Source organism: Myotis lucifugus, unplaced genomic scaffold, assembly GCF_000147115.1.
Source record: "Myotis lucifugus unplaced genomic scaffold, Myoluc2.0 scaffold_33, whole genome shotgun sequence".
In the NCBI taxonomy this organism is placed as follows: domain Eukaryota; kingdom Metazoa; phylum Chordata; class Mammalia; order Chiroptera; family Vespertilionidae; genus Myotis; species Myotis lucifugus.
The window spans coordinates 3,856,582-3,870,929 of record NW_005871081.1 but is presented as its reverse complement, the minus strand read 5'-3'; the positions used below and the strand labels follow the sequence as shown (position 1 = coordinate 3,870,929).

The window sequence follows — 14,348 nt, the reverse complement described above, 5'->3', positions numbered from 1 at the left end:
TTTATAAAATAGGCTTCTACGGATACAGACAAATTTGCAGTCAAGAATCTTCTCATTATTTTTCTTTAAGTGATTTTTCTTCACAAAACTCAGTACAAATGGGTTACTGAAAATTTTGCTGATACACAAATACTTTCCACACATTTTGCATATCACAGGGATTCAAGGTCAACCAACACTCTCCTATGTAATAACTGAGCCATATCCTCCATAACATGAAAATTAAACAGGACTCTGGTTCCTAAATTTGTTTTATTTTTTTATTTTTTTTTTGTTACTGACATTAGCTGCTGAGTTGGGTATGTTTTTATTTTGTTTTTTGTTTTTTTAACTTTAGCCATGACATGAAGTCAACTTGGGACTTAAATCAGATTTAGTATTTTCCCAGCATTTCTCTGCTCATTGAGTTAATTCACTGGTTGGAGTGGAAATGAGTTTCTAATAATTCCTAGTGTCCTGATCTAATACTTATATTCCTTAAAAAACATTCAGTATTACCTTGGATTAATATATATTTCAGAAACAATTTTTAAAATGTCATGTGGAAATCATTTGCAATATATTTTTCAATGAAAGTGTCACATTTCTTTAATGTTTTGGGGTACAAAATTATTATATATGAAAGCCTAAGTGACCATTACTACGGAACAACCGGAACAACGGTCACTGTGATGTGCACCGACCACTAGGGGGCAGACACTCAACGCAGGAGCTACCCCCAGCCTGCAGGCTCCAATCACCGATGGGGCCTACCGGCCAACCTCCCAGTCCCGCCCCCTAGCTGGCAGGCCCTGATCACCTGATCAGGGCTAGGCCCCTGGACTGGGATGGGGAACCAGAGGTGGGTGGTGGCAGATGTGGCCCCTTTCCCCAGGGGGACCGAGGGTCAGCTCCTTCCTTGGGGGCTGCGGCTAATCTCCCAGGTCCCTCCTTCTGTTCTTCCCCCCAGCCAGCAGGCCCCAATTGGCCCCTTGCCTGCCTGCCATGTGGCGGTTGGCCCCTCCCCCTGGCCAACAGGCCCTGATCACCCATTCGGGGTCTGCCAGCCAACCTCCCAGTCCCTCCCCCTGGCCAGCAGGTCCCAATCACCTGATCAGGGGCCAAGCCCTGGGCTGGAACAGGGAACCGGGAGTGGGTGGCAGCAGACGTGGGTGAGGAGGGAAGCTGGAGTAGGGGAGGTGAGGAGGGGGGGAGGTGAGGAGGTGGGGAGGCAGGGAACCTGATCGGCCCTGATTGCCAGCCAGGCCTAGGGACCCCACCCATGCATGAATTTCATGCACAGGGCCTCTAGTATTAAATAAAATCGGATGACCATCTCAGAAGGCTTGCCGCCATCTATTTACCTTTTATTATAAATCAGCAATTAAGTAATATAATCTAAACTGGGTGCCAGTGATACTGTAGGAACCAAGCAACATTCCTCTGGGTAGGCTAACATGAACTCAAATGGTTAGTGTCAGAGTCTATGAACAATTAGAGATACCGTAGCATATAAAAACTGAATTACCTGTGGGTTTTCAGCCTCGGAGCAGTGATGAAGTGCTTAGCACCACACACCACCTGTATGTTAATGGATAACCATCTAAGAACAGGACCTGCATGTCAAACATGTTAGGAGAGCATGAGAGCTATCCCTACAGTATAAATTACTAAATGAGCATTATTAGAAATTTTCTTGATATTATTTTTACTGAAGTCTTTCGTAGGAAGTTAGCATGCTGACTAGCTTTCCAAAAGACACATTGTGGAAGGAATTTTTGCACCAAGGGGTAGAAGGCATTCTGTATCTTTGCAGGAGGTGATTTGAATTATATCCCTCCATACTGTAAGAAAAATTTATCCCTAAATTAAATCAACAAGAATAGCATGATTCACTCTCAACAACAGCCTTTAGAGCATATGTCAATTCTCAATATAATGTAACACTTCGGGGGTAATAGTTGAGAAAAGTGTACGTGGGGATCCACATATTAATTTATGAAATACTAAATTTAAAGATTCCTTAAAACCTTTGGCTCTTTCTTCCTTTGCCCTATATAATTTTCCATAGGGCTATTTGTTACTGAAGAAATCTTTATGAAAAGGAAAAACAAACAAAGGAACATGGGGATTAGGAATTGACTGCTTGAACTGACATATTCCTCATAGGTTAACTTCTCACATGCTATTCCTCCTTTTTCTAGTGATTCTTGACTCTTCTTAGCTAGCTGAGAACAATTTCATTTATCCTTCTCCACAATCTTTTCTGGATTGTTTTAACTTGATTTTGTACACTGTATAAATATGAATACATATAAGGGTAGGCAAAGGAGGTTTACAGCTGTGAGTATGCAAAACACAGAGTTTATTCTTATATTATTATTTATTATTGTATTATTTTATATATAAACAACTGTAAACTTACTTTTGCCCCACTCTGCATACTAGTAGTATACCCACAGCATATATGTATATATTATATACATCATATGTATAAATACGTACACATAGCTGGTTTTTACTGATTTCAATTCCATTTGATTTTATGTCTGTACTGTGTGCAGTGCACACCGTAAGTTTTTCATTTGCTGGAGGGCTTTGAACACTGTGGGCACTTGAAAAGATTTATTAACTACCTAAAAGTCAAATCATCCAGAGGCTCGGCCAGCTTCACAGGAAGTCATGTTGAACTGGGTTTAGAATTGGCATCCCTGCCTCCTTTTCTTCTGTGTGAGAGCAAGGACAACGCACCAACTGCTACTGAATAGGTCTACTCTGCCCTCACTGCCTCAGCAGACTGCCACGTGATTCTCCACCCACGTATCTAGGACATACCTTCAATAAAAGTGCAAGCAGCTCCACTTGAGTATTATACAGGACTAGAGAAGGAGGAGAATCTTTGCCTCCTGGTACTCATTTATACTAAACTATTTTTCTCAATAGTGAGGTTTGTGGCTTTCCCTCACCTTTTGCCAGACTTTTGTTGTCATGATAAACAGATATGCAAAGTAATGTGTCAGTCTATTACAGAAAACAGGTAAACTGACCACTGACTCTTCCCTTCATCTTTCCTCCTTCCTCCATAAAGATGTATAAAGGCAAGGAGTGAGTACACCATTGCTTCAAAATACATTGTGGTAACTTAATGGAATAATATAGAAAATCATGAAGTGAGGCAGCACCCTGCAGAACAGGAAGGGCTCCTGGATCAAAAGCACCTTCACTCAAATTCTCTAGAAACATTGGGCATTTCTGTGGGTTCATAAATTATTCCATTGGGATAAAAAATGCCTGGCAGATTAATCCAATAGTCATTCATGCCTCATGTCTCATTTTAAAAATTAAACCACCATCTAGTCCCCATCAGACTAAATGACCCAGAAGGTGCAGAAGCAGGTTGCACACCACTTTACCATCATCCACCTCCCAGAACACACTTATGTTTTACTGCAGATGTTCCTGTATCACTGTATTCAAGAGAGTAAATTTATACTATAACAACTTTGAAGGCTTCTGTTTATTCAGAATGGCTTAAATCTTATTTTGTTTTCTTGTTGAATTTCCAAGACAAGGACAGAATTTTGGTCACATGGAAGATTTCAATAAATTACACTGTACATTTTAGTATACCTGGTTGTATCTTTAAGTATTAAAATTACACAAATAGACAGTAATGCATCTTAGCTCTACTACTTTTTTTTAAAAAAAGCAAAGGCATATGTTAGTATCAACCTAAAATAGGGATATATCTGTATTATATTCAAACTAAGAAAAGCAGTTTTACTAATTGCTAATCCATAATGTAAAGAGATCAATGACAAAAACTAGAAATATCATGACATTAAAAGCCACCAGGGTAATTAGTAAAGTTTAATTTACATACATAATTACTTTCAGATCTCATGTGACATCAAAAGTTGTTTCTAGGATACACATAGCTATATCTACCTCCCAGAAGAGGAAGACAAAGGAATAGAAGATGTATGCAGAGGAGTTTGGTCTTGCCACACTTTACTTAATTATGCTAGTACATATAGTAGTACCAGCCAATGATGACTCCTACAATATAAATTTGAAAAAGGTCATAGTTAGAGAACATCTATGATGTTGCACTGTGAGGCAAGAGAAAACTCATGGATCTTTTCTGTGCTTTAAAATGAATTACAATGGAATGAAGGAAGGAGCCAATAGCTAGATATAGGACAGTGAAAAATATATTTTATTTTCTGCTGTCAAACCACTTGTCATATAAATCCTTATAATTCTTTAAACTGTATTGCATAGTAACATCTGTGGCCTAATGGAAACAAGCTTTGGAATCAGAAAGATGCAGTTTTAGCTCTTCCTGCCAAAAGATTGGTGACTTGGATAAGATACTACCTATAACATGGATGACAATGCTTATAAGAATATTAATAGGATGAAATAAAGTAAGATATGTATTGTGTTCATGTTACTAATAATGATGGCAAGAACTACAACTCACAGTGCTCTCACTGTATGCCAGTGGTTTGTATAACATTATATTACATTAGATTCTCCAAAGTGAATTTCCTTCTGTTTCCCCTCCTCCAACTATACTCCAGGAACTATTAGAGACCAAAGTGTAGACATTATTCCCAATCCCCTTCTTTAGGGGAAGTGAAAAAGTAGCTGACTGGTGAACTAAACCCCATCTGGGTATCTGTGGAATCAAAAGCTATCAGTCCTGGGAGCAAAAACTACAGATGCAGGTGGGAGAGCCTGCCTGCCCATCATGAAACCAATTTTCCACCAGGAAATCTGGTGGGCTGACAGCTCAGAAACATGGGTAAAGACTTGATCCAGTAGCATGAATCCCCAATGAAAAATTGTAACTGAGGCCACCTATCCTCATCAGACTCCCCCTGAGAAAGAGGATTATAATAACCCAATTTGATTTTATTAAATTTTAGTTCCGCATATATCTAAACCTATGCAATAAAGGCATACCAAAGCCAATATGTCTTTGTGGCAGACTAAGTAATGGGCATTTCTAGATAACAAATGATCAGGAATATTACATGCTTGGATGAATAAAATAATTTGCAGAGAATGGCCAAATGTTTTCAGCCGACATGAGTGTTTGGCAGCTTGCCTTTTCTCCTGACTAGCCCACTTTAGTCAGGAAGACACTATGAAATCAGAAAGCTCACCTCTCCAAATTCCCCATCTGAAGAAACACGTTTAATTTTTCTTTACTCTTCGATTAAGTTGGGAGAGGGGTAAGTGGCAAAGTAGGAAAGAAATAATGGATTACCTGCACTGCCTCAAATAGACCCCTTTAGAAGCCGTGATCATGAAATAATTTTTTAACTAGAATATCTAATCTTATTAGTAAAAGTAGATAGTATACAAAGAGTTGAGGCTTTCTAGATTTGAATTCACATAATGAACAGATTATTGTCAAAAGAAGACAGGCTTCTCTTCCAGCAGCCTCTTAACCGCAAACTGTTCACGGTATGAGGATAACGTAGAAACACAGTAAGCCCTGGAATCTGAAAACTGCATCATTGCAGCGAATAGGTGATGTGTATTCTTGAGCTCCTAGTCCTTTTTAATGGTTTTAAGCCCTTTTAAAGTCATTTTTATGTTCATTTCTTTTTTTAAATATATTTTATTGATTTCAGAGAGGAAGGGAGAGGGAGAAATAGAAACATCAATGATGAGAGAGAATCATTGATCGGCTGCCTCCTGCATGCCCCACACTGGGGATTGAGCCCACAATCAGGGCATGTGCCCTGACCAGGAATCAAACCATGACCTCCTGGGTGATAGGTAGACATTCAACCACTGAGGCATGCTGGCTGGGTTGTTAATGTTATTTTCCCTACTAGACTATAAAGATCCTGAGGGCGGAAACAATCCCAGCATACTGACAATAACCCTGTGCTGTCTGCTTATATGATGTGAGTTATAGCCCAATGGGATATAAAAGAACAAACATGATATTTTATGGCTTCTCTGACAATCACACCAAGACACACACACACACACACACACACACACACACACACACACACACATCTAATAAGCTATATCTAACCAGTTGCCCTCTGTTGTGAGAAAAATTTGGAGACTTTCATTAGTGGAGCAGCAGCTATGGCAGCAGCATTTGTTAGATCATGTAACGTTTCCTTGTTGGAGTTCACTTGTTGGATTGTTCATGCAGGTTGATTACACCACTGCTACTGCTGCTGTCAGTAGGCTTCCCTGGAAATAAGATGCTGAAATTCACAGGCGGGAATAAATCTGTACAAATAAACAGCAAACCTACTCACTACTTTACACTTAGTTATGAACCTCTTTAAAATCACCTACTTTATTTCTCTAAAGAACTCCCAGGTATAGAGCATAGCCTCAAGTTCAACTTGGATGTTAGATTACCGTTCAAATGTTAGGGGTTTTAAATGATCTTTTCTCTTTTTCAGCTCAATCCTGCTGCCTATAAATCCTAGTCATTTAATTTACTGCTTTTAGTTTAAAATTTATGAATAATCCAGAGTGAATCAGACTGGTAGCTAATTTCAAGCATGAAGAGACACTGATAAATGAGAAAAATAAAGGCTAAGAAGTGCCTGAGTAGAGGCCAGCAACACCCTTCTCCACAATGTAAAACAAAACAAAAGCCACTCCTCCACATTAATATCTTCCTACACTAATTTGGCAGGGGATTCCCAGGCAGTGAAGAAATACTAATGGCCTGCCAGCCACCAGGGCAGCTCTGTATTTCTAATTACACATATTTCCATAAATTACAGCATGTTTTATCTGTTCAACTAGTTTGGAAGCCAGCTGAGAATCACATCAACTTTTTTGAGCTCTGAGCTCTTCCTTTATTCTAAACATTAAAAGACTATTATTAAATCTTTATAAACAGCATTGTTAATAGCCGAATAAGAGTATGTCATACAGAAGCACAAGTAACCTCTTCATTAGCCATTATGTAATTTCCAGTTTTCATGATTATTACAGTATTAATGATTTCATGAACCCACTTCTTAGCAGTTTGTTGTTGTTGCTTCTATAGCTAACAATAAATGAAATTCCTAGGTCAAAAATGATGAATATTTATAAGTTTACTGAGCCAAACTATTTTTGAAATAGTAGATTTTATTAACATTCCAGTGCAATGCAGAATTCCCATTCACTGAATCCTAAATAGTATCAGAGATTTTCATTTTAAAACTAATTATTTTTTAAACTATTGATGGGGAAAATTGGAAGATTGCTATTTTCAAAATCTATACATCTTCGCTAATGACAGGTAACCCTTTTCTGTGTTTACTGCCATTTACATTTCTTATATTACAATCACTATTTTTTCTTAAACCTAAAAATATTTGCTGGTTTCTGGGACTAGGAGTCAAAATCAAACACTAAATGTTATTTAGTTTTGCTGTAAAATCCTGCATAAATGACTTCCAGAGGAGCTGAAAGAACTACAGTAGAAAAAAAAATCCTGATTATTTGTAGACTTCTTTCATTTTGTATGAGGATATCAGTTATCTGATGTATATGAGAAGTGTGCTCTGGATAAGAGGTCATCATTTTCTCCTCTGATTGGCTTTTATCCATTTTATAAACTCAAGACTTTATGGACATTTGACCAATTGCACAGTAACTATGTGTCTTACATCATTTCTAATCATGGGCACACACTTTGCCCAATCTCCCTACTTCTATACATTTCCTTGTTTGCAAACTTTTTTCATCCTTCTAACAATCAACTTGTGTCAAATAATTAGTAACTTGAGTATACACAAGGAAACAACAAGACCACTTTACTCAATAACAATAGATGATTAAGAGCTTGCCCCTATAACTTTAGAATGGGTAAATTAAAAGGCAGTTAGAAGTGAAGTAAAAACATTTCAAAAGAACTGTGTACAATTTTCGAGGAGAAAACTAAAGCTAAATTATGCACACAAAAACCATGTTTGCTCAAAAGTCTGACTGCAGGGGTTTTCTGATCATACATCGGACAAACGCTCAACCTGCTAATACTGACCCCACTGAATCATCAGGAACATATGGTGACAAATATATATCTAATGTATTACTGGACTAATGCCATACTGATTGTACAAGGTAAACTCTGTTATTCATTAGGACCCAGAGGAACTGAACTCCAACGTGCACGCAAATCAAAATGACTTAATATATGCTTTGCACAATTTATATTCCAGAAATAATATTTTCATAATTCCCAGGTAAATAATAATATCTGAGAATATAGAAAATTACGCACTTTACCATTAGAAATAAAAGCTGCACAATGAGGCAGAATGAGAATATTCTGTTAAGCTTAAAAACAAAACCATAGAATAGAATCAAGACAGATACAAGCCATGAGGTATCTGTTGATAATACTATATCTGCCCTCTTTATTTTGGAGATTATAGAATGGAGGTTTCAAATTATTATTTTTGGTTTGGGAGAATTAGTAGAGTTGACCCTTGAATAACCTGGGTTTGAACTGCATGGGTCCACTTACATAGATTTTTTTTTCATTAAATACCTGAACTGCTTTTGGTCTGCAGTTGGGAATCTGGGATGAGGAGGGTGGACTATATGCAATGATATAGGCCATTTTGTATAGGATACTTGAACATCCACACATTTTGGCATCAAAGCGGGGGCCTGGAACCAACTTAATTTTGGAGGAGTCAAAAGTTATACGCAGATTTTTGACTGCATAGGGCAGTGATGGCGAACCTATGACACAAGTGTCAGAGGTGACATGCAAACTCATTTTTTTGGTTGATTTTTCTTTGTTAAATGGCATTTAAATATATAAAATAAATATCAAAAATATAAATCTTTGTTTTACTATGGTTGCAAATATCAAAAAATTTCTATATGTGACACGGCACCAGAGTTAAGTTAGGGTTTTTCAAAATGCTGGCACGCCGAGCTCAAAAGGTTCGCCATCACTGGCATAGGGGGTCTGTGTTCCCAAATCCCCACATTGTTCAAGGGTCAACTTACATTCTTCATAGTGTGCATAATTCTTAGCATGGTGCCATTTATTCATTTGCTCATACATTTAAAACTGTCTATCCAGTGTCTGTTAGATGCCAGGTTCTGTGCTAGGGATTGTGGATATACACACAGAACAAGGTAGATATCAGTGCTGCTCTCACAGAGTGTACACATGTGAGAAAGAATCAGGAAACAAGGAAGGAAGTAAACAGAGAGATAGCTTCTGTGCACCCTGCTTAAGGGACACCTGCAAGCAACATTTTGTTTGCCCCCAGCTTGGTTAAAGAAGCAAAAACTACACCAAGAGCATTTCTTAAAAATCCAGGGAGTACTGCTTTAGGATGGAGAAAGGTGCTGGTGAACATGATTAAATATATAAGTATTAAATTTACAAGTAAATATATATATATATATATATATATCCTCTTATTTGCTTAAAGCACTATTTCAATTATCATATAATGCTTTAGCTATAAGATTTCAATAAAATTTCCTCTCAAAAAGACTGTATAAAAGCAGTTAAAATAGGTGCTCAATAGCTGTTTCTTATTAATAATGAAAAGACACTTATCTTTTTTGTCTTTATTGTATCAACAAAACAATGCTTAAATTAATAATAAACTGATCTTTCCTTGATCAATTTATGCTTTTGAAAATATTTTTCCTAAGAAAGGTTAAATTATTTTTCAATATGTAATTACGTGGTATTTTTCTTTCATTGACTGGCTTATTTCACTCAGCATAATGCTCTCCAGTTCCATCCACGCTCTTGCAAATGGTAAGAATTCCTTCTTTTTTACAGCAGCATAGTATTCCATTGTATAGATGTACCACAGTTTTCTAATCCATAAATTACTATTTATTAAGATTTTCCTGTGAAATAGATAGAAATATTCTTTGTCATATTTGTTATTTGGGAAACCAATACTCAGAGAAAAATCACAATAGTCACTGGAATTCCAGAATCTAATGCAAATAATAATCTTAGAATTGCATGTCAACTATACCATTGGTAAGTCCATATACAGGGTATCCCTAAAACATTTATACATACTTTAACAGCTGATGGCTCAGTTTTGAAATGAAATTTATTTTTTATTTTATTTTATTTTTTATTGCTTAAATATTACAAAGAGTATTACATATGTCTCCTTTTTTTTCCCCCCTTGACCTTCCCCCTGCGTCCCCTACACCCCAGTGTCTTGTGTCCATTGGTTATGCTTATATGCATGCCTACAAGTCCTTCGGTTGATCTCTTACCCCGTCCCCCCAGCCCTCCCCGGCCTTACCACTGTAGTTTTACAGTCTGTTTGATGCTGCTCTGCCTCTGTATCTATTTTTGTTCATCAGTTTATAATGGTCTTTATTATCCATAAATGAGTGAGATCATGTGGTATTTTTCTTTCATTGACTGGCTTATTTCACTCAGCATAATGCTCTCCAGTTCCATCCACGCTGTTGCAAATGGTAAGAATTCCTTCTTTTTTATAGCAGCATAGTATTCCATCGTGTAGATGTACCACAGTTTTCTAATCCATTCATCTGCTGATGGGCACTTAGGCTGTTTCCAAATCTTAGCTATGGTAAATTGTGCTGCTATGAACATAGGGATGCATATATCCTTTCTGATTGGTGTTTCTGGTTTCTTGGGATATATTCCTAGAAGTGGGATCACTGGGTCAAATGGGAGTTCCATTTTTAACTTTTTGAGGAAAGTCCATACTGTCTTCCATAGTGGCTGCACCAGTCTGCATTCCCACCAGCAGTGCACGAGTGTTCCTTTTTCTCCGCATCCTCTCCAGCAATTGTCGTTTGTTGATTTGTTGATGATAGCCATTCTGACAGGTGTGAGATGGTACCTCATTGTTGTTTTGATTTGCATCTCTCGGATGATTAGTGACTTTGAACATGTTTTCATATGTCTCTTGGCTTTCTGAATGTCCTCTTTTGTAAAGTGTATATTTAGGTCCTTTGCCCATTTTTTGATTGGATTGTTTATCTTCCTTTTGTTAAGTTGTATGAGTTCCCTATAAATGTTGGAGATTAAACCCTTATTGACGATAACATTGGCAAATGTGTTCTCCCATACAGTGGGCTTTCTTGTTGTTTTGCTGATGGTTTCTTTTGCTATGCACAAGCTTTTTATTTTGATGTAGTCCCATTTGTTTATTTTCTCTTTAGTTTCCAATGCCCTGGGAGCTGTATTGGTGAAGAAATTGCTTCGGCATATGTCTGAGATTTTGTTGCCATTGGATTCTTTTTGTATTTTTATGGTTTCCTGTCTTACATTTAAGTCCTTTATCCATTTTGAGTTTATTTTTGTGTATGGTATAAGTTGGTGGTCTAGTTTCATTTTTTTGCATGTATCTGTCCAATTTTCCCAACACCATTTATTGAAGAGACTGTCTTTACTCCATTGTATGTTTTGCCTCCTTTATCAAATATTAATTGAGCATATTGGTTCGGGTCGATTTCTGGGTTCTCTATTCTATTCCATTGATCAATATGTCTGTTCTTGTGCCAGTACCAGGCAGCTTTGAGAACACTGGCTTTGTAGTACAGCTTGATAGTTGGAGATCCCACCTACTTTGTTCTTCTTTCTCAGGATCTCTGCAGCTATTCGGGGTCTTTTTTTATTCGAGATGAATTTTTGGAGAGTTCGTTCTAGGTCTGTGAAATATGCCATTGATATTTTAATGGGGAGTGCGTTGAACTTACAGATTGCTTTGGGTAGTATGGACATTTTAATGATGTTGATTCTACCAATCCATGAACATGATATGTTCTTCCATCTGTTTATGTCTTCTTCTATCTTTTTTTTCAATGTCCTATAGTTTTCTGAGTAGAAGTCTTTCACCTCTTTAGTTAAGTTTATTCCTAGGTATCTTAATTTTTTTGGTTTGATGGTAAATGGGATTGCTTTTTTAGTCTCTCTTTCTGTAAGTTCACTATTGGTGTATAGAAATGCCATAGATTTCTTGGCGTTAATTTTGTATCTTGCTACATTGCCAAATTCATTTATTAAGTCTAATAGTTTTTTGATAGAGTCTTTAGGGTTTTTTATGTACAATATCATGTCACCTGCGAATAAGGACAGTTTTACTTCTTCTTTTCCAATTTGGATGCCTTTTATTTCTTCTTCTTGTCTAATCATAATGGCTAATACTTCCAGTACTATGTCAAACAGGAGTGGTGAGAGTGGGCATCCCTGTCTTGTTCCTGTTCTTAGGAACAATGGTTTTAGTTTTTGCCCATTGAGTATGATGTTGGCTGTGGGTTTGTCATATATGGCTTTTATTATGTTGAGGTATGATCCTTCTATTCCCACCTTGCTGAGAGTCTTTATCAAAAATGGGTGTTGGATTTTGTCAAATGCTTTTTCTGCATCACTTGATATGACTATGTGGTTTTTTTCTCTCAATTTGTTTATGTGATGTATCACGTTTATTGGTTTGCGGATATTGTACTATCCTTGCATCCCTGGGATAAATCCTACTTGGTCATGGTGCATGATCTTTCTGATGTACTGCTGGATCCGATTTGCTAGGATTTTGTTGAGGATTTTGGCATCTATGTTCATGAGGGATATTGGCCTGTAATTCTCTTTCATTGTCCTGTCTTTATCTGGTTTTGGTATTAAGGTGATGCTGGCTTCATAGAATAAGCTTGGAAGTGTTCCTTCCTCTTGAATTTTTTCGAATAGTATGAGGAGGATGGGTTTTTGTTCTTCCTTGAATGTTTGGTAAAACGCCCCTGTGTAGCCGTCTGGACCCGGGCTTTTGTTTGCTGGAAGCTTTTATTTATTTTAATAAACACGGCCTTTGTAATTATTCAAAGTGTGTGTATATTTTTTGTGACACCCTATATATTGTCACAAATGTATTATCTTAATATCAGTTTGATTTTGCTGCATTATAACTAACAAAACACCACTCATATCAGACAGGAGAATCAATGTTATGCTTAGCATATAGTAGAAACACATTAAATGTGTATTGAATGAATGAATGAACATCATGGACACTGCCACTCTACCTCTTGAACTTAATGAAAATTGAAGATGTTCTCCATTATTTTCATATCCAGCCACACACCCTCATCTCTAAGCCACAGAAATAGTTTACTTTCTCTTATCTCTATTCCAAAGGATACTCTTTACCCCTCACTCTGAAGAGTCCAGTGTGAGTTTGCTTTTCTGATCCCCAAAAAAACTGGCAGGAATTGGTACTATATTCTATCCATGTGGCAAACTATTCTTGGATCAGTGATGCATGCAAATGTTGACTATTTATAAAATTATCATAAAGGCAAAGTGAGTACATTTACTAATATCTGGAAGTTTCTAGCAATTTGATTCATGGAAAAATAGATGAAACTGATAAGCAAACAATTTTAGCTTTATAATTATATGTATTGATTTTATTATACTTTGTACATGAATATGAAAGATTAATAGTGAATAATGACCCAATGACGGATGCTATTTAATTTCAAACACTCAGTATAAATTAGATTTAATTGATTTTTAAGTGCAGTTGACCACTGAACAACATGGGGACTAGGAGCACCAACCCCACACACAGTTAAAAATCCAGTATAACTTTTGACTCACCTGACACTTAAGTTGTCACTGAGTATCTGCAGGGGATTGGTTCCAGAAACTCCCTGAAATACCAAAACCTGCAGATATTCAGATTCCTTATCCTATATAATAAAACCCTAATATGAAAATTGACTGAACGCCGGATCTACTGGTCACTATGATGCTCACTGACCACCAGGGGGCAGATGCTCAACGCAGGAGCTGCCCCCTGGTGGTCAGTGCACTCCCACAGGAGGAGCACCACTCAGCCAGAAGCTCGGCTCATGGCTGGTGAGCACAGCAGTGGTGGCGTGAGCCTCTCCTGCCTCTGCAGCAGCGCTAAGGATCTTTCAGGGGATGTCCGACTGCCAGCTTAGGCCTGCTCCTTGGCGGACATCCCCCAAGGGGGTCCCAGACTGCGAGAGGGCACAAACTGGGCTGAGGGGACCCCGCCCCCCCCGCCCCCGCAGTGCATGAATGTTGTGCACCGGGCCTGTAGTACTATATAAAATGGCACAGATCAATGCATACAGTTGGTCCTTTGTATCTGCAGACTCTCAACTTTAGATATAAAACAGAACAGGTACTTATTGGGGGGGAGAGGGGAGAATCCACATTTAAGTGGGCTGATGCAGTTCAAAACCTTGTTATTCAAGGATCACTGTACTGATAAATCCACAAGGTTTTGCCTTGGAGGCATAGGGTGGACACAGTCAGCCCTACCCATACAAGTTTCCTTCAGCACACTCAATTCCCAGGCCCACCATGCTTGCTTCTCTGGCTG

General features: G+C 37.8%; 1 protein-coding gene across 1 annotated transcript in view; it reads right to left on the bottom strand.

The window, feature by feature from the left end:
* Positions 1-14,348, bottom strand: part of FAM155A (family with sequence similarity 155 member A) — a 573,560-nt gene that overhangs the window by 444,302 nt on the left and 114,910 nt on the right. The gene's annotated exons all lie outside the window — the stretch shown is intronic.